The sequence below is a fragment of the Puma concolor genome, chromosome A1, assembly GCF_028749965.1.
Source record: "Puma concolor isolate L17-30 chromosome A1, mPumCon1.1.hap2, whole genome shotgun sequence".
Classification (NCBI taxonomy): Eukaryota; Metazoa; Chordata; class Mammalia; order Carnivora; family Felidae; genus Puma; species Puma concolor.
Window position 1 is genome coordinate 21498080 of NC_141667.1, and position 23914 is coordinate 21521993.

General features: G+C 36.7%; 1 long non-coding RNA gene across 1 annotated transcript in view; it reads left to right on the forward strand.

The window, feature by feature from the left end:
• Positions 1–23914, forward strand: part of LOC147584046 (uncharacterized) — a 255389-nt gene that overhangs the window by 186244 nt on the left and 45231 nt on the right. Inside the window, exon 3 of the long non-coding RNA XR_015255122.1 lies at positions 2685–2837. This is a non-coding gene — a long non-coding RNA (uncharacterized LOC147584046). The remainder of the gene's footprint in view (positions 1–2684; positions 2838–23914) is intronic.

The window sequence follows — 23914 nt, forward strand, 5'->3', positions numbered from 1 at the left end:
TCCTCAAAACTCCATTCATTTCCAAAATTAGTTATATCAGCACCTTTTTCTTTTTCAGACATTTGTCATACAGGTAGATTCACTGGTTAAAGTCTATTTTTCCTCATATCTTTCAAGTTCCTAAATTATTTTTTTAGAAAATTCTTGTCCATTAAGTTTCATTCTTTATGCTGTGTTTGACGTATCCGTAATGCCATGTAGGCACCATTAAATAATAATAATAGTTTACCACCATCAAAATCCCCTGTGCTTTCTGTTGAGACCTTCCTTTTTAACGCTCAAACCACTGGCAGCCACTGAACTTTTTACTCTTGCACTAATTTCGCCTTTTCCAAATGACATTTAATTGGAAACATACAGTATGTAGCCTTTTAAAACTGGCTTATTTTACTTAGAAGATTTTTCCAAGTCTTTCCATGAGTTGATAGCTCATTTCCTCTTACCATTAAAAATATCCTGCTGTATGGATATGCTGTATTTTTATTTATCCATTATATGTTGAAGGACATCTTATTTGCTTTGAATGAATCTGCTGGAAACATTTATGTGCATTGTTTTTGTAGAAATAAATTTGCAATTCACTTGGGTAAATACCTAGAAGCATAATTGCCGATTGCATCGTAAGACTATTTTCATAAGAAACTGCCGAGTTGTCTTCTAAAATGGCTAAAGATTCTGCAGTTTTGCATTCTCACAGTGTTCATGCCATTTGATATCTTTGCCAGCATTTGGTGGTGTCAGATTTACTGAGTTTTCTTTTTAGTATTGCAGATATTCTAATAGATATACAACAACATCTCATTGTTTTATTTTGCAATTCCCTACTAATAAATTACTTTGAATACTGTTTTGTTTGTATATGTTCTTTGTTCGGATCTTTTGCCCATTTTTTTTTTTTTAATTAGACTTTTATTCTTTTCGCGGCGAGTTTAAAAGTCCTTACATGTTTTGGATACAAATCACTTATCAGATATCTTTTTTTCAAATTTTCTCCTATGTGTGGTTTGCTTTTCATTCTGTTGATAGTGTTTTTCACAGAGTGAAAGATTTTAAATTACTAAAGTCCAGGTTTTTTTTTTATTTTAAATAAATCATGATGATCAAAACTCACTGGGAAACCTAAGAGCAATTAGGTTTTCTCCTATGTTTTGTTCCAGAAGTTTGGTCAATTTTGCATTTTGCATTTAGGTCTGTGATCCATTTTGAGTTAATTTTTGTGAGATTTGTGAATTCCTTGTCAAGATTAACTGTTTTGCATTTGCATGTCCAGTTTTTTTTCCTAACAGTTTGATGAATATACTGTTTTTTTCCATTGAATTGTCTTTGTGCCTTGGCCAAAAACTGGTAGACTGTATCTGTATGAATTTATTTGTAGGTGCTCTAGAAAATGGTTATTTTCCATTCATATAGCTGGTGTTTTGTTTTGTTTTGTTTTGTTTTGTTTTGTTTTTGCCAATACCACAGCATCTTCGTTATTGTTGTTTTGCAGTAAATCTTGATATTAGATAGTGTCAGTCCTCCAAATTTGTTGGTTTTTTTTGTCATTGTCATGGTGACTGTTCAGTGTCTTTTGCCTTACCATACAAACTTTAGAATAAGTTTCTATCATGAACCTCAAAACACTTTGAGACTCATTACCTGGTTCTAAATTACTTCAAATTTTTTAAGTATTTCTTACAGCAGCACCTCACTCTCATTACCAAGATCTTTATTAATATTCTAGGTCTGCCATTAACAAAACACCACAATCTGAGTGATGTTAAACAGAAATTTGTTTATTCTTTCATAGTTTAGTAACCTGGAAGTCCAAAATAAAGTTGTTGGAAGGTCCCATTCTCTCTATGAAGGTTGTTATTCTTCCATGCATTTTTCTAGCTTCTTATTGTTACTAGAAACCATTGGCATTTTTTGGTTTGTAGATGCATCTCTCCAGTGTCTTCCTCCACTGTCACGTGGCATTATCTCCAAGTGTGTCTGTGTTCAACTTTTCCTCTTCTTGTAAAGATACCAAGCGTTGGATTAGGATTGACCCACCGTAATCTAGTATGACCTCAGATTAACGTAATTATACCCACAAAGACCCTATTTACAAAGGAGGTCATACTAAGTACCACAGTTAGAAATTCAACATATCTTTTTAGCTATACAATTCAACTTATAACATTGCATAATAGGAACTGAAGTAAATAAGTCTTTCATGTGAGATTTTATGTCATAGGGTTAACATTGGGCAGTTTTTAAGATTTACTGTAGCATTACATGGAAGAGGCCTCATGATTCTCAGGTGTTCTTGTTTTTTGTCTTCTCAGGTGTCTCTTGTTTTCCCTAAGCCCACCTTCCCCCGCCCCCTATTTAAAGAGTATTTATTTTTTTTTTAATTTTTATTTAAATTCCAGTTAGTTAACATACAGTAAACATTAGTTTCAGGTGTACTATATATACGTGTGTGTGTGTGTGTGTGTGTGTGTGTGTGTGTGTGTGTGTGTGTGTGTGTGTGCCTTCCTCTTAAAAAAAGGTTGAGCTTTGTGGCTCTTTCGGCTGTAATCCTCTGTTCGCATACTTGAGACTTGGATGCAGGGGTAAAGAGTTGGAGAGAAAAATGATTTGGTTTCAGCATCTAAGTGAGCCTCTGTTTCTGGACTGCAACCTTTAAAAGTGTTTCCTTATTCTCTCTGTTCCCACAGGTTAAAAAGGAAGGCTAGAAGGAGCTGGAGTCAAGGAAATGCCCTTCCACCAAGTGAAATGTCTTTTTCACTGGAAGAAGGCATTTGCTAAAGAGAACACTCTCAGCATACTTCAGAATGGTTACTTTCCTCTCTTCCTGCCAGAGATATGAGGTGAGGTTTCTTTTTAATATATCTTTATTTTTGAGGAACTAGTGGGGTTCTTAGAGGTAAACCCCACAAAAATAATGGGGTTCTCCTAAGACCAAAAACTCTAGGAGATTCACACTCACTGTGTTTCACACACATTCTCCAGCAATTTGTCAAAATTACCTTTTATATGTTTCTACCAGCTTATGACCCCAGGAACTTCGACTGCAGGTAAGCTTTCTCTGTGATGTTGTGAATTTGCCAGTCTCTCCAGATTTCAAAGTATCAGTTTGGTCTGTGATCTCTTTTCTCTGATGGATCCAAGAAAATTTATTGATTCTTAGTTTGGAAATCTTTCTTGTGGTAAGGATGGTATTGAAGACTTCCAAGCTTTTTCATGTCAGTGTTGAAACTAGAATCCCGTTGCTTTCAATGTTTGAAAGATAGTTTCAGGGGCGCCTGGGTGGCGCAGTCGGTTGGGCGTCCGACTTCAGCCAGGTCACGATCTCGCGGTCCGGGAGTTCGAGCCCCGCGTCAGGCTCTGGGCTGATGGCTCAGAGCCTGGAGCCTGTTTCCGATTCTGTGTCTCCCTCTCTCTCTGCCCCTCCCCCGTTCATGCTCTGTCTCTCTCTGTCCCAAAGATAAATAAACGTTGAAAAAAAAAAAATTTAAAAAAAAAAAAAAAAAAAAAAAAAAAAAGAAAGATAGTTTCATCATTTTTAAGATTCTTGTTTGGTTCTTTACTCACCGTGACCCTGCCTTTTGACCACCATTGTTTCCACTGAGCAGTCAGATATTTGGGTTTCTTTTGTATGAGTAGCTTTACTGTGGCTCCTTTTAAAATTTGTTGTCGTTGGTTCTTCACCATCCTTACTATTAATGTATCTGGATGATATGTTGACTTAAGATTTTTCTGTTTCTATCACTGTTACATTGATTGAGTTTTAATATTGTTTTACATAGATATGTTTGGTATGAAAATAATTTGGCTTTGATTTATCTTTTTATATATTATTGGATTTGATTTTCATATATGTTTTACATGTGTGCATCTATGTTCAGGAAATAACATTCCCTTCTTGTATTGTCCTCATTAGGGTTTTGTACTGAGGTTGGTTACCCTGGCCTTGTGAAAGATCAGGAAATGTTTTCTCTATTCCTATTAAGAATTAATGTAAATTTGTTATTCATTAAATGTTTCACATGTTTTGCCAATGAAGCTATAAATTTGTGCAGGTTGTTTTGGGGTTGGGATGATCTTTAACAATAGATTAATTAGTGTGAATCAGACTAAATCTATAATCTTCAGTCTTATTTAGTTATGCTATTGAGGAATTTGTTTTTTATTTGATCCAATTTTATATGTATTAGGGTAAAGCTCTCCTTACATACCAAGTTATTTTTTAATGCATCTCTGTTCTCTAGAATATAGCATTTTATCCTGCTATGTGACTATATGATTTGTATTTTCTCATTTCTTTATTAATCTTTCCCGGGATGTTATTAAAAAAACATTTTCCTTTGTTGATTTTCTCCATTGTAATGATACCAGTCCATTAATTTTGTGTTGCCTTTTATTATTTTGTTCCTAATACATTTTGTGTTAGTTTGATTTGGCTTTCCCATAAAGTCTCGATGTGAAGAATAAATCATATAACTTCTGACATCACTTTTCTTATATAGAGATTTAACTATCAACTTCCATCTGAGCTTTTAGGTTCAGGTACATGTTTTGAAATCTATTATTGTCTTTTTTTCTTACTTATTTTATGGATTTTCTTGACTCAGTATTATTAAGAATTCTGTGTTTTAGTTACAAGTGGTGTGGAGCAGGTATTTTCAGACTTGGCTCTTTCTAAAATAATGGCCAAAACTCCACAGGTCACAGAACCAGTGTGAGTGTTTTGCCTGCTGCTATTTCTATCTCAATTATGCAGTTCAGTGTGGGAAATAACCATCAGCTGTATGTATGAAATCACCATGTGCTGCACTTGAGCTGTAGTTTCATTATTTCTCCTAGCCTAATAACAGCTAGATTCCATTCAGATGCCACTGCTCCCATATACATCCATGTTCCATGTTGTCCCTCAGGAGAAAATATCAATAATTCGCCTATAGTCCAAAGGTTTTATCACTGTACATACTAGCAACAATTGAGTCCTTATCGTCACTTTAAGAGAGAGAGAGAGAGAGAGAGAGAGAGAGAGAGAGAGAGAGAAGTCCTATTCTAAAATACCATTCTGAAGGTCTTTCTAGGGCCACCCTTGGTACCAGGTGCATTAGTTTTGATTTCTCCAACAACACAGAGCTTGACATAGAACTTGAGTGCATATATTTTAATGCAAAAAATTATCTGAGGAAGAAAACAAGTAAGCTGGGGAAGAGTAAGAAAATAGAGAAATAAAATAAACAAAAAAGCTATTGACCTCATTTCTTCTTTAGTTAACTGGGGCATGATTCTGCTGAGATCATTTGGGGAGTTGTATGAGAATACCTAAAAAGTATTAACATTATAGATAGAGGGAAGCATATCTCTATTGGTTCATTTTCCTCATTGGTCAGGGGTCCTAGTATGGAGCACAATTTCCTTATAAAGTTGGAATTTTAAATGTTCAAGAACCCAGTGTGTTGCTATAAATTCAGATTCCACAGTGTTACAGAAGGTGTGGCATAGAAATCTAAAATCACATGATGGCATTGAAGCAAGGTTCTGCCAATGTCTATCTGCAAGATTAGTTACCATAGCATAGTTAAGATCAAATGTGGGCTAAGAGAATTTCAGGTGATACACAAGACAGGTCTGATACAGTAGTGTATTCTAACTCTTAAAGTTGTAAGTACCCAAAGAATGTTTCAAATATAAAAGAAAGAGGTAAGTATGCCAAGTAGATAAATTCTCTTCTCTAGTTTATGTTTAATATTTATTACATTTTCTAGATAGAAATACTAAAATGTAATAGTTTTGGTCACCTTTTGTGTCAGTATAACTAAACTATAGTTTCCAGTTTTTCAATCAAACACAAATATGTGTTTGGTATTATAATGTGTTAAGGTAGTTTGTAGATGTGACTAAATCATATTAGCTGACTTTAAAGGAAACTTAATCCTTGATAATGTGGACCTGATTCAATCAGTTGAAAGGCCTTGTTAGCAGAGCTGAGACTTCTTTGAAGGGACATAACTTCTGCCTCTTGATAGCAGCTTTAGTTCAAACCTAAGAATTCTAGCTAGCCTTTCTATATGCCTTGCCCTAGGGACTTCATACTTGTATAGCTAGGACACACAATTGTGTTAACCAGGTATTTATAGGATTCCCTTAATATATATCTTCCGCTAGTTCTCTTTCTCTGAACATTCTCTGTTACTGACTTTGTTACCAAAAGTGGTTCTAGAGAAAAGAATTTTAACAATGTGACTTTTGGATTGGTTCTGTGTCTTCTAAAATTTGTTCTCTAGTCAGATTACATACAAAGCCACTAAAGACTTTATTTTCAAGAGTGAAGAGAGCACTGGTGTTTCACAACATGATATGGCAATATCCATGAGAAAAATACATCATATATTATTTTTTTAATGTTTATCTATTTATTTATTCTGAGAGACTGTGTGCTGCTGTGCGCATGAGTGAGGGAAAGGGGCAGAGAGAAAAAGGGAGAAAGAGAATCCCAGTAGGCTCCATACTGTCAGCACTAAGCCTGACATAGGTCTTGATCTCATGGTCAAGACATGGGTGCTTAACCAACTTAGTCACCCAGTATCCCTCATTGTATATTCTTTAAACATATCCATATAGTTGTTGAGATTCTGTTCACTAAATAGAACATTCAAACTAAAAGCTTATGGGATTTGCTAGTTGCTCATAACTGAGCTGTAAAAATAATGAGGAAAGGATGGGACAATCTCACAGCTTCAGATTACCAGTTTAAGTTCCACATAAATGATCTTAAGTCTTCTATATCTGCTCCCAAATAAAGTCTATGCCCTGGAGACTCAGGGCCAAACTTTCTGAAAGTCATTTTTTGTGAGTGGTTAAATCACAACTCAAATTGAGTTCCAAATTAGTAAAATTTCTGTTAAAGCTATGACATGTATGGGTGGGGGGTGTAAAAATGGCATCCTGAAAATTGGAATGGGAACATATAGATAGATGTTGATAAATCTAGGGACTTTGACACTTAGATTCTACCAACTCTTCTTTGCCTGTAGAATTAACTCTTCTAGGGGCATCTGGGTGGTCAGTCGGTCAAGGGTCCAACTTCAGCTCAGGTCACAATCTCACAGTTCGTGGGTTCCAGCACTGCGTGGGACTCTGCACTGACCGCTCAGAGCCTGGAGTCTGCTTCAGATTCTGTGTCTCTCCCTTTCTCTGCCGTTCGCCCACTTGTGCTCTCTGTCTCTCAAAAATAAATAAACACTTAAAAAAAAGAAATAGCTGACTATGAAGTTTAGCACTTCTTTTCCTAAATAAGTGGTCTCCACTGAATTAGTTGCCATGCATGGAACTGCTAATCCTCTTTAGGTCCTACCTCCATTACCTTTCTTGTTTCTAGACCAATAACATGCCCCATATGGCCACAAAGGGTAAAAAACAAAGCTTGACCCACAGAGAATTCTTCAGTACACCAACAGAATTACATATTTTCCCCTAATTTATCCTAAAAGAAATCTGAGGAATATGTATGGAAAATGATCAAAAGGGTTTCGGATCATAGTAGAAGGAATATAAACTTGGGTCAAGATGAACTTACTGATTTGTGCCCACTAAACAGATTCCAGACTCAATGTTTTAGCTTGAAGATTCAGAAAAGGCTGTAAGCCGTTTGCGTGGTTTCCTGAAACATGGACCCAAAATAAATATATTGAAATACCAGAAATTTCCTAGCCTATAGAGAAAAATAGGAAAGCTTAGGGAGGTTGGATTATTAGAGTGTAATTACCTTATAAGAATTTTTCATCTACCCCAGTGAGATCCAGAGGACATACCTTTCACCACACTGTGAGAGAAGCCCCACCATACTTGAGGAGCTCTGGGGTTTCACTCTTCTTTGTAGGTCAGAAGTTACAGTAAGAATTGCTACCCTTGAACTAGAATCCCTAAATTCACTGGATGTAATTGGATCCTGGAGCAAAAGGACAAACTGGTGACATTTAATCACCAAAGACAAGGAAGGTGGGTTTACCATAATGGACAACTGAGGCAATGCATTGACTAGTTAATCATAATATCCCCAGAAGAGAAATAGGACAGTCTGTCAAATATTTATTTGATCTGTGTAAGCAAAGGAGTTCAGGATTGAATGAGCAGAATTCTTATTTTAATTGCCTAAACAGAGTCATGGCTCTTACATTAGTTCTCAAACTGGAGGCAATTTACAAGATATAGAACCCTTTGAAGGAAAAAGAGTCTGGGTCCCCTTGAACAAGAACCCTGCTAAACTCTCAATTAGTACTGCTCATGTATCTCTGACTTTTCCGTAGGCACTATACAAAGTTAGTGTGACTGTGCAATAGGGAGAGAGAAATAATCATAATCCTCTGAGATTGCTAGACATTGGCTGTGAACTGGTAATAATTCCTAGAAATCAAAACATCTGTTGGAGCCCATGAGTCCCTGTAATGATTTTTGGAAGTTAGGTGATCAATGGAATTTTAACTTAAGTCTGTCTCACAGTGGGCCCGGTGGAACTCTGAACCCATTCTGTCTTTATTTTTCCAGTTCTAAAATGTATAATTGGGGAGAAAAACATATTCAGCAACTATCAAAATATCCACGTTGGTACCCTGACCTGTGGAGTGAGGACTTTTATATTACAAAAGACCAAATAGGAGCCACGACAACACCTCAACTGACAGAAATATTAAACCAAAGGCAAGGTGACATTCCTGGAGTGATTGCAGAGGTTAGAGGCACCACTGAGGACTTAGAAGATGCCGGGGTTGGGACTCCCTCCGTATGCCATTCAGTTGCCTGTTTGGCTTGTGAAGAAAGTAGATGTGGACAATGACCATACTCCTAAAATTAATTGGTTGGTGACTCCAATTGCAACTGCTATTTCAGATGAAGTTTTATCGCTTTATCACATCAGCAGATACCTTGGTACCTGGTATGCATCTATAATCAGTCAAATGTTTTTGTCAGTGTTACCATTGTTTGTTCATTTCTTTCACTTGGCATGGCCAGTAATCCTCCTTCACTGTACTACCTCACGGGTATATCAACTCCATGGCTTCATGGCATAATTTAGTCTTCAGAGAACTTGATCATCTTTCCCTTCCATAGGATATCATATTGATTCATTACATTGATGAACTTATGCTGATTATACCTCAGGTGCAAGAATAACAACTATACTAGACATACCGATAGGAAATTTGCATGTCAGAGGTTAGATAATCTAAAAACAGAAGAGCCTTATACCTCAGGGGAATTTCTAATGCTCCAGTGGTATGAATATACTTTCTAAGGTAAAAGATAAATTGTCACATCTGTCTGCTTCTAGACAAAACAAGGTACAATGTCCAGTGGGATTATTTGAGTTTTAGAGGCAACATATTTCTCATTTTGGTGTTAATTTGGTCCAAGAAGCCCCCAAACTTCTATTTTTAAGTAGGACTCCAAACAAGAGAAGGCTTCACAACAGGTCTAGAATGTTGTGTAAGATACTTTCCCACTTGAACCTCATGATCCACCAGATCCAGTGCTATTTAAACTACCAATGAGAGATAGTCATACTGTTCGGAACCCTTGGAAGGTCCCTGTAGGTGAATCACTGTGCTGACTCTTAGGAGCGCTAAGAGTGTTTCTCTTTTTGAGAAACAGCTTGGGCTTGCTACTCTACTAACCTATATGGGTAACTACTCTCCTTTTGAAAAACAGTTTGGGCTTGCTACTGGAACTTAGTAAGGGCTGAAGGCTTACCCATGGGCCATTACTCACCAAACTTTAGCTGCTCATTATCAATTGGGTGTCATTTGACTCAACCATAATGTTGAGTGTTCCCAGCAGTACTCCATTATCAAATAAAAGTGATATGAGATCAGCCTCTTGCTTTCATGGTCAGCTTAAGAATAAGATAGGGACACAAATTTTTATGGCCCTCAGTCCTACATTACTTTCTCTCTCCTAATCTTTATCTGTGAACTCATGGGGATTCCATTATAACTAGTGGACTGAGAAAGGGAAAGCTTTAGCCTGGCTTATAAGTGCTTCTGCAAAACATATAGGCACCACCCAAAGTAGACAACTGGAGCACCATGGCTCCTTTCCAGGATAGCTCTGAAGGACAGAGATAAAATCCTCTCAGTAAGCAAAACCTCAAATGGTAAACCTGGCTGTTCATTTAGCCTGGAAGGATAAGTAGTCGGAAGATTGGTCTGTATGGGTTGTGACCAGTGGTTTGGCTGGATGGCCAGGGACTGGGAAGACACATCCGTGGGAGATTGGTATCAAGAAGCTCTGGGGAGGGTGTATTTGGATAGTTCTTTATGAATAGAAATCAATGTGAAGATAAGTGTGTGCCATGTGAATTGTCACCAAAGTGTGACCCTAGCAAGGGAGGGTTTTAACAAGCAAGTGTGTAGGATGACTCATTCTGAACAAGTCCAACCGTGCTCTAGCCACTGCTGAATGACTAATGTACCAGCAGCAAAGAACAACACTAAGACTACAATGTGACCTTCATTCCCAGTATGACCCTCGTTCCCAGCTGGTGGTCAACCAGCTGCCTGCTGGTTGATTACTTACATTGGAGTGTTTTTATCATAGCAGGGGTACCCCTTTGTAGTTCCTGGAATAGTTACTCTGGATATGTATTTTCCTTCCCTGAATGCAAAAACATACACTTGTAGATTTATACAGTGCCTAATCTGCCTTCATGGTATCCCACATAGCATTTCTCCTGATCAAATAAGTCATTTTGCAATAAATGAAGTATGACAGTGGGCTTATGCTCATGGAATTTATCTGTCTTATTATGTTTCCCATGATCCTGAAGCACTTGACTAGATAGAAGAATAGAATGGCCCTTTGAAGACAGTCACAGCACCAGCTGGGTGGCAGTGCCTTGTAGGACTGGGAAGTGATTTCCAGGAAGCTGTCTATGCTCCACATCAGTCTCCGGGATATAGTGTTATTCCCATTGCCAAGAATTGCAGGTCCAGGAATCAGTATGTGGAAATGGAAGAAGCCCTTATGATCCACTGGCAAAATATTTACTTGTCATTCCTCCGTTAGGCTCTGTCGGTCTAGAAGTGTCAGAGGGAGAAATGCTTCTTACATGAGAGACAATAATGATTCCACTTAAATTGAAATTTAACTATCACTCAGCCAATTGGATTTCTCATGCCTCTAACTCAACAGTCAATAAAAAATGTCATTGGGGGCACCTGGGTGGCTTTGTTGGTTGCATGTCCGACTTCAGCCCAGGTTATGATCTCGCAGTTCATGAGTTCAAACCCTGCATAGGTCTCCCTGCTCTCAACACAGAGGCCCCCTTGAGATCCTCTGTCCCTCTTTCTCTCAGCCCCTCCCCCTCCTACGCTCTCTCTGTCAAAAAATAAATGAACATTAAAAAATAAGTTCAGACTTACAACCACACAGACCCAGCCTGTTCTTTAAAAAAAAAAAAGGGGGGGTGGCGCCAGGGTGGCTCAGTCAGTTAAGTGTCCAACTTTAGCTCAGGTCATGATCTCACAGTCCGTGAGTTCGAGCCCCGCGTCAGGCTCTGTGCTGACAGCTCAGAGCCTGGAGCCTGCTTTGGATTCTGTGTCTCCCTCTCTCTGCCCCTCCCCTGCTCATGCTGTGTCTCTCTCTGTCTCAAAAATCAATACAAAAATTCTTTTAAAAATTAAAAAAAAGTTATTGTACTAAATGGGATGATTTTTTTTCATTGATTATCGAAGGGAAATTGTGTCATTACCATAAAGTGGAGATGAAGAAAGTTATGCCTGGAATACAGAAGAGTCCTTAGGGATCTCTTACCATGTCCTGGGATTAAAGTCCATGACAAACTTCAGCAATCTAATTTATGCAGAACTGCTAACGATACATACTCTTCAGCTTAAGGTTTGGTTCACCACCTAACCACCACCCCTCCCCACCACCAGTGCAGTGATCCATCAGCCAAAGACTTCGCATCCTTCTCTGAGGAAAGAGCATGTGTTTAGTTGTATGTGGGGTAGTTTGTATCCCATATGTTGTTGGTATGCTTGTTTAGATATTAATTATGGATCAAGGAGATGAGGTGCCAGTGTGAGAAGAGGTAGACTATGATGGTCAATTTCATGTGTCAACTTGGCAAGGCTGGAGTCCCCAGTTCTTCAAACACTAATCTAAGTGGTGCTTGGGAAGGTATTTCATAAACATGATGATGAAGTCGATAAGTGATATTATTTGAGATAATCTGGATAGGCCTGATTTCACCTTTGAAAGGCCTTAAGAATTGAACTGAGGCTTCTCTGAAAAAGAGAAAAAAAAAATGTGCCTGTGGACTGCAGCTTTACCTGATGCCAGGGACTCCCAGTTTACCATTCCTGACATTACCTACAATGTCAGACATCCATAGCCAGTTCTAACAATCACATAAGGCAATTTTTTCCTTTGCAATAAATCATAGTATATATCGCCTAATGGCTTTGTTCCCCTGGATGATCCCTGAATGATACATATTTTGACACCCGAATTGATACAGTATCTGAGTAGTATGCAGAAGGAAAGTAATCCAGTTTATTGTTTTAGCACATAGGCTGATTAAAAACACAGACTGACAATTTTAGAGCAGGATTTCGCTTCACACACTGAAATTTATTTATTTATTTATTTATTTTTAAATGTTTTTTTTTCAACGTTTATTTATTTTTTTTTGGGACAGAGAGAGACAGAGCATGAACAGGGGAGGGGCAGAGAGAGAGGGAGACACAGAATCAGAAGCAGGCTCCAGGCTCTGAGCCATCAGCCCAGAGCCTGACGCGGGGCTCGAACTCACGGGCCGCGAGATCCTGACCTGGCTGAAGGGCGGATGCTTAACCGACTGCGCCACCCAGGCGCCCCCACACACTGAAATTTAAAGCAACAGGTTAAGGGCTCCTGAGTGGCTCAGTTGGGTGAGAGGCTGACTTCAGCTCAGGTCATGATCTGGCTTGAGTTTGAGCCTCATGTCAGGCTCTGTGCTGACAGCTGGGAGCCTGGAGCCTGCTTCAGATTCTGTGTCTCCTTCTCTGCCCCTCCTCTGCTTGCGCTTTGTCTCACTGTCCCTCTGTCTCTCTGTCTCTCTTTCTCAAAAATAAATACACATTAAAAAAAAAATTTTAAACAACGCATTATAGTAGCTTCCTTAAAGACATGACAGGGAGCATAACCTACAATTTCTAATAAGCAAAAGGAACAGAAAATGAAATATATTTGATTCTTTTTAATATATTTACTGTCATTAAATGATTCAAGCTGATATTTCTGTTTTCAAAGCAGCTGTTCCCTTTGATGTCCAGGTATGTGTTTAATCCCTTAAATTACCAAAATCTTTATAATAATCAGTTTTCCCTGTATTTTCAAGTAGACTCCATTTTAAAGAAAGTCTTACCTGATTGCACATTAATATTTAAGTGATGTAAAATGCATGAAAGAAATTTAGAAGCAGGCTTTTAGCATGTTAGATATGTTGGAACTGATGGGAAATATCTATAATTAATACATCGTTATGCATTTATTCATGTCATTGTCTTAGTTATATTTAGTCATAGAATTGGTAATGATAATGAACAGTAACCTCTGGTAGAAAAATGTTTAAATGTTCAGTTATATGCTATGCTGTTTAATACATCTTTACTTGGCAGGGGAGGAGATTATTTTAATATATGTAATACAGATGTAATCTCCTCCCCCCCAAGTAAAGAAATAAATTTACCAATGTTCTTTTGTAAAGTAAATTCAATGATTAAATATTTAATACAAATATACCTATACCTATATTCACTGTGGCTTTACTTCTAAAAATGAGCTGTTTATCTCTTCTGCTAAAAAACGTTGGGAGATAGGCTTATGTCATTCATTACTAAGGAACATTGTAAAAGGGTATATATGAAAGATAGTTTATAACCTGTCTCTATCACCGTATTTAGATGACCAGTGACATTTTCTGTGTCCCATCTTTTAGTTCATATTGAGACTCATCTTTTCTGCAGTGTAATGTGAACCACTCATTCCTTTGATTCACAGAGTAATAAACAAATGATGAACATTTTCCTTTTCCTTTTCCTTTTCATATTGGTTTACGGATTCTTTTCGGTCTGCTCTTTTATGCTGTGTTCTCAAATAAATCTTAATGCCAACTCCATTTTGATTCCATTAGTTTGGTCCCAAATTTGCCTAGTAAATATGCTTTTTTTTTTCAAGAATGCATTTCATTAGAAAGTTGACACATTGACTTCCTAGAATGAAATTGCTCTTGACCATGGAGCTTAGAATCTTTAATATTCGATCAAGTGTCATCTTATCCCACTCAAACTTGTACACATGTTATAGAAGGATCCAGTGGCAAAGGTAAAACAACAGATTTTATCTGTTGATTGAACCTATCAAGTGAAACAAGTAGCTATTTAGTATGTATTGCGATTTCCTCAAGATCCTCAAGATTTCCTCATATGTAAAAATGTACATTAAATACAATTAGCTTTCCTGGAGATTACTTTTAAAGCTTTTTTTTTTTACCTGACTGGGAATTTAAATTTATATTTTTATATCAATATGGAGGAAAATTATCTTAATTTTTGAATTACATAATTTTAAGACACTTTCTAGTCAATATCAAAAGTAAAACCTTTTTTAGTTTTATGTATTAGTTCTCTCCTAATCCTCTGCAATATTTATAAAAGTTATACCAGGCTAACCTGACAAATAGAGTGTGACAGATAATGGAGTTGAGGTTTAGAGAACATGTTTTACTTTCTTAAGGCCTCAAAGCTAATTAATGGTAGAAACATAATTTATATGTATTTTTTTCTGACACCCTGGAACAAATTCTTATGTATTATTGGACTTTTTCTAAGTATAAACATAAAAAAAATAGTTTACAAACTGATATCTCAAACAACTATAAAAGGTAACTGATGACTGGGAATAAGTAAGGGAAGGAAGGAAGGAAAGGAAAGAGGGAATGGGTCCTGTTCTCTCTGGCTTCCCCATGTCAGTGGTGTTGGGAAAACTGAATATCCACATGAAAAATAATAGAGTTTGACCCTTACACCGCCCCCCCACACACACACAAAATCAAAGACTTAAGTATAAGATCTAAACTCTTAGAAGAAAACATATGGGAAAATTCTGATGCCATTGGACTTGACAGTGATTCCTTGAATATGACACCAAAAGCACAGGTAAGAAAAGAACAATAAATATATTGGATTATATGAAAATTAAAACTTTTGTGCCTCAAAGACACTATTAACAGAGTAAAAGGGGAACCCATTAAATGAGAGAGGTTTGCAAGTCTTATATCTGATGAGGGGCTAATATCTAGTACATGCAAAAATACCCCTATGCAACTTAGCAGCAAAAAGTAAAACCTAATTAGAAAAAATGTGCAAAAGACTTGAATAGACATTTTCCAAGGGTGATATGCAAATGGACAGTAGCATATAAAAAGATACTTAACATTAATTATTATACATGCAAATTTCTCCAAATGATAATGATCTGCCACCTCATACTCATTAGGGAAATTGAGGGGTGGGAGAGGGGATTGAATGAATAGTAAAATGGTATTTTCTATCTCCATAGTTTTTCCTTTTCCAGAACATCATTCAGTTGGAATCAGGCAGTATGTAGCCTTTTTAAACTGGGTTATTTTACTTAATAGCATGCATTTAAGATTCTCCCGTGTCTTTTCATGACTTGATTGTTCATTTCTTTTTAGCACTGAATAACATTTCATTGTCTGGATGCAAGACTGTTTATCCATTAACCTACTAAAGGGCATCTTGGTTTCTTCCAGGTTTTAGCAATTATGAATAAAAATGCTATAAATACCTGTGTTTAGGTTTTTTTGTGGACCTTAGTTTGCCGCACATTTTGGCAAATACCAAGGAGGACAATTGCTGGATTGGTATAGTAAGGGTGTGTCTAGTTTTGCAAGAAACTGATTTCTAAAGTGATTGTATCATTTTACATTCCCATTAATGAATGAGGGTTCCAGTTGCTATATATGAGCCATAACCAACATTCAGTTATCTCATTGTTTTATAGCATTGCCTTGAAGAATTGAGGTTATATGTAGAAGCATCAAATTGGTGGCCAAGCTTAGCTCATACTCCCTTCTTTGCATTTTCTAGGGGCAGTGAAAGGGAGTATCTTGTTCCTTCATCTTCTGTATTAATCCATGAAACACTTTCATTAAAAAATGCAATGGGGCGCCTGGGTGGCGCAGTCGGTTAAGCGTCCGACTTCAGCCAGGTCACGATCTCGCGGTCCGTGAGTTCGAGCCCCGCGTCGGGCTCTGGGCTGATGGCTCAGAGCCTGGAGCCTGTTTCCGATTCTGTGTCTCCCTCTCTCTCTGCCCCTCCCCCGTTCATGCTCTGTCTCTCTCTGTCCCAAAAATAAATAAACGTTGAAAAAAAAAATTAAAAAAAAAAATGCAAAAAACGGGAAGAATGTTAGGATATTATTCAGATAAAAGTAAATGAATAGAAACATAAATAAATATAAATAAAGCACTGAACGTTATAAGATCAGAGTAGTAGATGATCTATTTATCTCTCTCTCTTCTTAACTTTAAAAATGGTGACATTAGGGGCGCCTGGGTGGCTCAGTCGGTTAAGCGTCTGACTTCAGCTCAGGTCACAATCTCGCGGTCCGTGAGTTCGAGCCCCGCGTCGGGCTCTGGGCTGATGGCTCACAGCCTGGAGCCTGCTTCTGATTCTGTGTCTCCCTCTCTCTCTGCCCCTCCCCTGTTCGTGCTCTGTCTCTCTCTGTCTCAAAAATAAATAAACGTTAAAAAAAAATGGTGACATTATTATTAGTGCCTCTGCAAAGGGCTATTGTAAGAATACCTGACCAGTGGCCCAATGACCATTTTTCTGTGGTATAAATGTCACAGTTATTATACTCTGTTTTTAAATGTAAATTTAATTTTGCAAGATAGATATAATTAGTTCTGTTCATAGATAAAGAATCTGAGGCTTCAAAAGTCAGTGTTTTCCTGAGGTTTCATTACTAGAAAATACCAGAAATTTATTTTTTCCCTGGAGTAAGAAGAGGTATTAAATCATTTTGTGAATTTTCAGAAGTGTTAAAATTTAGGTCTTTATAATACTCTAATATAAAGCTATATTGTTAGATATTAATTATTAACATACTTGTCCTCTACCCCACTAAATTTTGAGCACCTACAGGTTTAAAACAAGACATACTTCAATTACTCTTTAAATCCTAGAGTCCTTAGCATGGAGCTCAATTTATAGTGTTCAGTATATATGGGTCCTATTGATGGACTGATTGATTGTTTGAGTCCATGAAGGGGCTTATAAATTCCAATTATTACGGAATAGTAACAAAAGGTGATATGTTAACTGAATATTATGCATCTAACTTGTTCCATTGGAGAATAGTGTCTGCTTCAGTATATATATTGTCATGATGAACTACATATGTAAATGAACATGTTTTATATGTATATGTATATCATATACCACACGTGTGTATATATAACATATATATGCACATTGTATATGTGATAAATACTTCAATATAAAATGTAGAATGAATATTGTTTTACAGAGACAAGAAAGAAATGTTTGTAGCAAGTCTGTCTGTTATAGAGCTTATATCTCACAATCCTGCTGAGTCCCTAGTTCTAAAAGAATGTCTTTCCTGCTGAGAGCAGTGCTTGGTACATGCATGGCTGGGCTTTTTGAATAGTGTTGCATCCTGTAGCAGTGAGTCATGGAGGTGCTGAGAGGCCTCGATTCTCATTGATTTGAGTGGCCACATGGGAAAATAGCTTCAATTTATTATTTTATCATTATTTATCCAGTCCCAGATTATTTTATGAGTTCATATCACTAAAAACAAATAAAATTTTCTATTATTTTGCTATTAAAAGTAAAAACATTTTACATATACTATAGCTGATAGTTTGTGATTATTCTTAAAAGAAAGAAGCTAACGATGCTTTTTCTTGTTTTTTTTTTTTTTTAGCCTTTTGCAGATTTTGAGAATCAAGGCAATTCTCATGTGCTTTTTGAAAATCAAGGCAATCCTCATATATTTTATTTTTCCTTGAAGAAATTTTTACGTTGAGATACAGTAAGATAAATCCATTCCTTAGATTTTTTTTTCTTGGAGAAAGAAAAATATGAAGGTGATGATAGATTGATGTTGGGTTTTAAAAGTATTTTTTTCTTTTTTTAAATTTTTTTTTTCAACGTTTATTTATTTTTGGGACAGAGAGAGACAGAGCATGAACGGGGGAGGGGCAGAGAGAGAGGGAGACACAGAATCGGAAACAGGCTCCAGGCTCTGAGCCATCAGCCCAGAGCCCGACGCAGGGCTCGAACTCACGGACCGCGAGATCGTGACCTGGCTGAAGTCGGACGCTTAACCGACTGCGCCACCCAGGCGCCCCTAAAAGTATTTTTTTTTTATGATTGATTTCTCTTTAAGAGAATTGTTATGAGTTTGTCATGCATTTATTGGTTCTTAATAGAGAAGATATTTTTTATTGACAAAAATTATGAACAGAATTTTCAGTTGATTTCTAGGAAAGGTCATTTAGAAATAAATATTGACTTATTTTTCTTTGTTAATATCAATAATTTTGGTAATAAGAATTTAATTATAGAAGGATGAATGGTATGATTTACCAAATGTAATTACATGTCTGTTTTTCCCAACTGCCACACTAAGAATTAGTGACTAATAAGATGTATCTGAAAGATTTAGTGGGCATTTGGAGTCCACTTAGTTCCTCCATAGTGAATGTCTTTAAAGCTCCAGTGTGCTCTTTTCTTAACACTTGGTAACCTGGCGTCTGTTTTTAACTTATCCTACAGTATAACCTGTACTTAATTCCTCAGTTTTCATCCCCTTTAACTTTTCTTCAATATTTGATGCTCAGTTTTTATCCCAGCTAATACTATGCCATCTTCTGTATTAATGTATTCTTTAGTTTTTCTAAATCTCACTGTCACACTCTGTGTTTCCTTTAGTTGTATCTTTATTTTGCATTTATTGATACATGAGACATTTCTCTCTCGCATCAAAGTGCTTATGTTTCTTGAATCTTCATTTTAAATTTGACTCCACATTTCTAGCTAATATAACTCATGCCTTCTTGGATGCCACCCAACTATCTCAAATGCAATGTATATAAAATTAAATTATTTCACCCCTCCCATCTCTACAACAAGAATAGGTCCTTTTGTATATTTTACCTCTTCTGAAAATCCACAGAATAATTCTCTTTGCTCTGTTTTTCTCGAAAAAAAGGGACTGCGTTTGTGTGTTTTCCTTTCTTTGTGCCTTCTAAATGGGATATATATTAATTTACAATGTATGAAATAATTTCACATATACTTTTTTCAGCTGATATTTCTACCAAAAGCAACCTGTATTTTATAGCAAGATTAAATGGCTTTCCAAAAAAGTCTGTATATGTATAAATAAGGATCTCATTACCTGTTTATTTAAATCTTTACTTTGTGAAAAGACAAAGTACAATTGGATTTAGTTTGGATAAAAAAAATAGTTTGGATTACCAAATACTCCCCACCCATAGAGAAAGTTTAGATAAGTTAAATGATTATATTTTGTTTGCTTGAGCTAGAGAGATCAGGAAACTACAAGGCAGAGTTGAGAAAGAAGAAGGGCAGAATGCCTATAAACTTCAGTGCAGGCAAATAAAAGAGAGGATTGAAAGATAGTTCTCTTCCTTTTTGTCTTGCATTTAGGTAGAAGGGGGCCAGTGTTTCTTCCTTCATCTGGGGGAACTGATGTAAAGACCCCAACAAGTCCAGTAGAATGCTTTCCTTGTGAGAACTCTTTCTTGGCAGTCTTTGGAAATGTATGTTTTTCTCTGAATCTTATAGTCTGAGGAAAATTGTTTAGGAACATGGGAAATGTAATTCTCTTATGATAATTAGATTTTTGACAATCAACAGAGATATTACTGATTCACAGGTATCCACCGATACCAAATCAAAATCAGGATCCTTGATCATTTCTGAGACTCAGAGCAAGACCAGACGGGAAAGAAGTGGTCATGGTCTAATCAAGTCTAATCAATGAGTCCCGCTTGTAGTTGTCGCCATGTTATGAGTGTTTGTTTGTGGACCCAGCTATTGTACAAAGGTGAATCACTTTTCAAAGAAAATATGTATATTAATATGCCTATATACATGGTACACATTATACAAATCTTACGAGTGATGTTCCAAAGTATAACCTGTTTGGGAGCAGTTGTGCTCTAACTTCAGCAGTTTACAAGGTAATTTGAAGGTCATGTTTATTTGAATACTACCCAATAATATTTGCTGGCATTTTTCAGTGCATCAGTGCTCATTATGGGCTCATTATGGGCTGCCGTCCATTGAATATAATAATAAACTTAATATTTCTTATGCTTTAAGTAATGCGTAGATATCTGTAATTATGAGTAACAAGTATCTAACATATTAGATATAGTTCAAGAATGATTCCTGGTTCTAGAATTTTACTGAATTCCAGAGAATTCTGTTTTCTCAATTCTGAATCCTGAAGATTAATATCTGTTGGTAAATGAGAAATATTCTGAGTAGGTTATAATGTTTGGAGTTCGACATGGAGATTGACTCTGTAAATATGGATTATATTTCTGTAGTTTAGAAAACCTCAACAAAATCTGGAATCAAGCACAGAAAGTTTAATAATTCCAGTCCTAATTCCAGAATTTCTATTTTTCTTTAATGTAGCTATATTATTCTACCCATTCTTCTTTTCAAGTGCTTTAGAATTTTTCCCTTTTACATCTCATGAAGACTTCATCATGCTACCACATAGTAACCTGCCTCATCTTTGCAAGTCTCTACTTTCTCTAGTCAGTGCTAGGCTGTCTTCCTAAATGAACATTTTCTCTATATCCCCCCGCCTTTTAAATGATAATCTTAGTCTTCTGGTATTAAAAAAATGAAGAGAACCCCCATGGCCTTTGAAAAATGACTATTTCCCTTTTGTCTTTCAAATCTCATAAGATATCTCTTATGGCCCACGATAATTTGAAACAATGCAAAGAAGAGAATGCCAGGAAATGGAGTTCTGGCTTAATTAGGTTGATGCTATTCAAAAACTACCACAATCAAACATTATCAACTTGGTATCTGTGCATACTACTTTCAATCAGATTTAATATGTATTGCAAATAAATATATTCGCAAAATCATTCTTCTCCCTAACAAAATATCTGTTCATAGAGCTAAGAACACAGCAACCTTCCCTCCAAATAGGATGGAGAGCACTTTTGTTTTTTACCCATCTTCAGTGAGTTCTGCCCCCCCCCCCCCCCGCACTTCTAGTTGAGTAGAATTTCTTCTTCAATTAGAATTAGAATGTGACAGGAAAGGAGAGAATTAAGATTAATATATAGACAAATTATTTACTTCATAACAAGTAGGAAATACTCATGCCTATTACATTATTGAATTCTAAATTCAGTCACATAATTGTAGCTAGTTGTAAATCTCTATTGAGTGAGCTCATATTAATAAACTCAATGTGATCCAGTATGGGGAAGAATTCTCTGAGCTTGCACCAATGGGTTAAGGCTTAGGGCTTAGGGCAGAAAGCCGCCACAGGGTGAAAAAGCCCAGCATAGAACAAAGCATAGAAGAGAAAGGTGCTTCCGCAGGACAAAATTGTCCGAGAACAGGTATATGAACAGGTAGAGGCAGAAAGCTGCCACAGCACGCCCACAGCTAATTAGTGATAAAAATGCCTTGTTAACCCTGAAGTAACCCCTAGAAAAATTAAGATAAACAGACACAGTGCCTGGTGTCTGCAGTAAACGGCTCTCTGCTCCGCACTGGGACTTTGATTTTTGACCCTAACTGCTAACATTGCATAGCTTTGAAAATCCCTTTCTCTCACATGCACGACTTAATGATCACTGTTTTATTTTCTCTTTCTGCACGTTCATCACATATGTAAGCCTTCTGATCCTAATAAATACAGAGCGAGACCCTTACTCAGGGCTCTTGTTGCTTTCCTGGACATTAGCCTCTCTCGTATTCAATTCTGCATCCATTCTCTTGCTGGACAAGAGAGAACTTCAGACTCAAAATCTGCGACAGTCCAGCTTATTTTCTTTCCTATATCATGATCCCCCAATCTTAAAATACATCCCCACACATGTTCCCTAGGTTTCTTTTGATACCATGTGGCAAAATCATGCAATTATATCTTTGATATACCTCATCTCCTAATGAGGTTATACTTTGTCATTCATTCTGAAAGTTCTTTTAACTCAAGTCTGATGATAAATATGGAATCAATGAGAACTGAAGTAGTATAATAAACCAAATCACTACCCTAGGGTGTTCATGTCCTAATCTCCAGAATCTGTGAATGTGCTATCTGATATGGCAGAAGGGACTTTAAAATGATTAAGTTAAGGGAATTAAGTTGGAATTGTATCCTGGATTATGTGGATGGGCCTAACAGGAAAATAGAAAGGCTAAAATCAGATAAGGAGATGTGATGATGAAAACAGAATCTGAGACTGAAAGATACCACACTGCTGTCTCTGAAAATGGAGAAAAGGGACCTGAGCCAAGGAATATGAGCAACCTCTAGAAGGTGGAAAAGATGAACAGATTCTCCCTTAAAGCTTCTGGAAGGAAATGTAGACTTGTCAACGTTTGTTGTAATTTGTGCACAGAAACAATAGAAAAGTAATATAAAGGTACGTCTTGGAGAGGATCATCAGTATTTTGAAAAGCAGTTATTTCAGAGGAAGTTGTCATATATTTTTTCCAGGCAAGGGAAGATTAATCTCATTGAGGGTATAATGAGATGTTTCCACAAATGAAGGAGGATTAGAAAAATGTATAATTTAAGTTCCTTGGTTTTATTGAAATTTATCTATAGATGCATTCTGATTTTCGAAGTCCTGTTCCTACAAAAAGTGACACTCGAAATTCTGGAATTTCTTTTGTCTTATAATTCAGTCATAAGCAGGATTAGATCTGGGGCTTTGTTTTCAGAATTCTTAACCTTGCAGCTATGAGTTTCTTTTAGAGCATTTATAAGCAAGACCTCAGTAGTTAAAGTCATGAGCTCATCTTTTTACTCTGAGTTCTCTTGTATATTTGGAAGCAGTTGTCTAACTCAATTATATTCTTTATTTCCACTATATTATTTATGGCAGCAAATAATTTATCACCTAATAATCTTCATAGACACTTGATTATAGGTATCTACAAGTGACACGTCATTGTTTTGGCACTTTCCATGTTTTTCCATATATCGTGAACTACTAGCACTGTCTTTATCACTGGAAATACTGTCATTAATGCCTTGAAATGTAGTCCTATAAGAGAAATCGTTGCAGATGAAGTGTACCAAATGATCTCTTTCTAAGGTTTTGTTCTACTGGAAACACTCCCTGTACAAAATTGTGTATCAGAAAGTTAGAGAAGAACTCACTAGAGAGTATGGATAAAAGCATTTATTATAGACAGCAGAGGGGATAGTTAAAAAGATTGAGATGGCTGCTCCCATATCTGGAACTGGATTCTAAAGTTTGTAGGGCCTTCAGTAAGGAAAGATAAACAGGAAGTAGGAAAAGCAAGGAAAGGGGTAAACCAGGTGGGTATGCTCGTACACACAAGAAGACCTGGAACCGTCCTCAGTCTCTAAATACCTGGATGTCTTCACCTTCAATGACAGGGTTCCACAGGAGAGGATAATGCCATTTATCATGAAGCAAATCGTACATCTGATGATTGTCCAGGAGTTGGACACCTGTAAGGAAGAAATCTATCAGGAACTAGGGATGTTTTGGGTCTGCTTGCTGCCTCATATCAACAGTGATTGCCCAATTATGCAATAAATAATTTCTGCACTAACTCTTTGACTATAA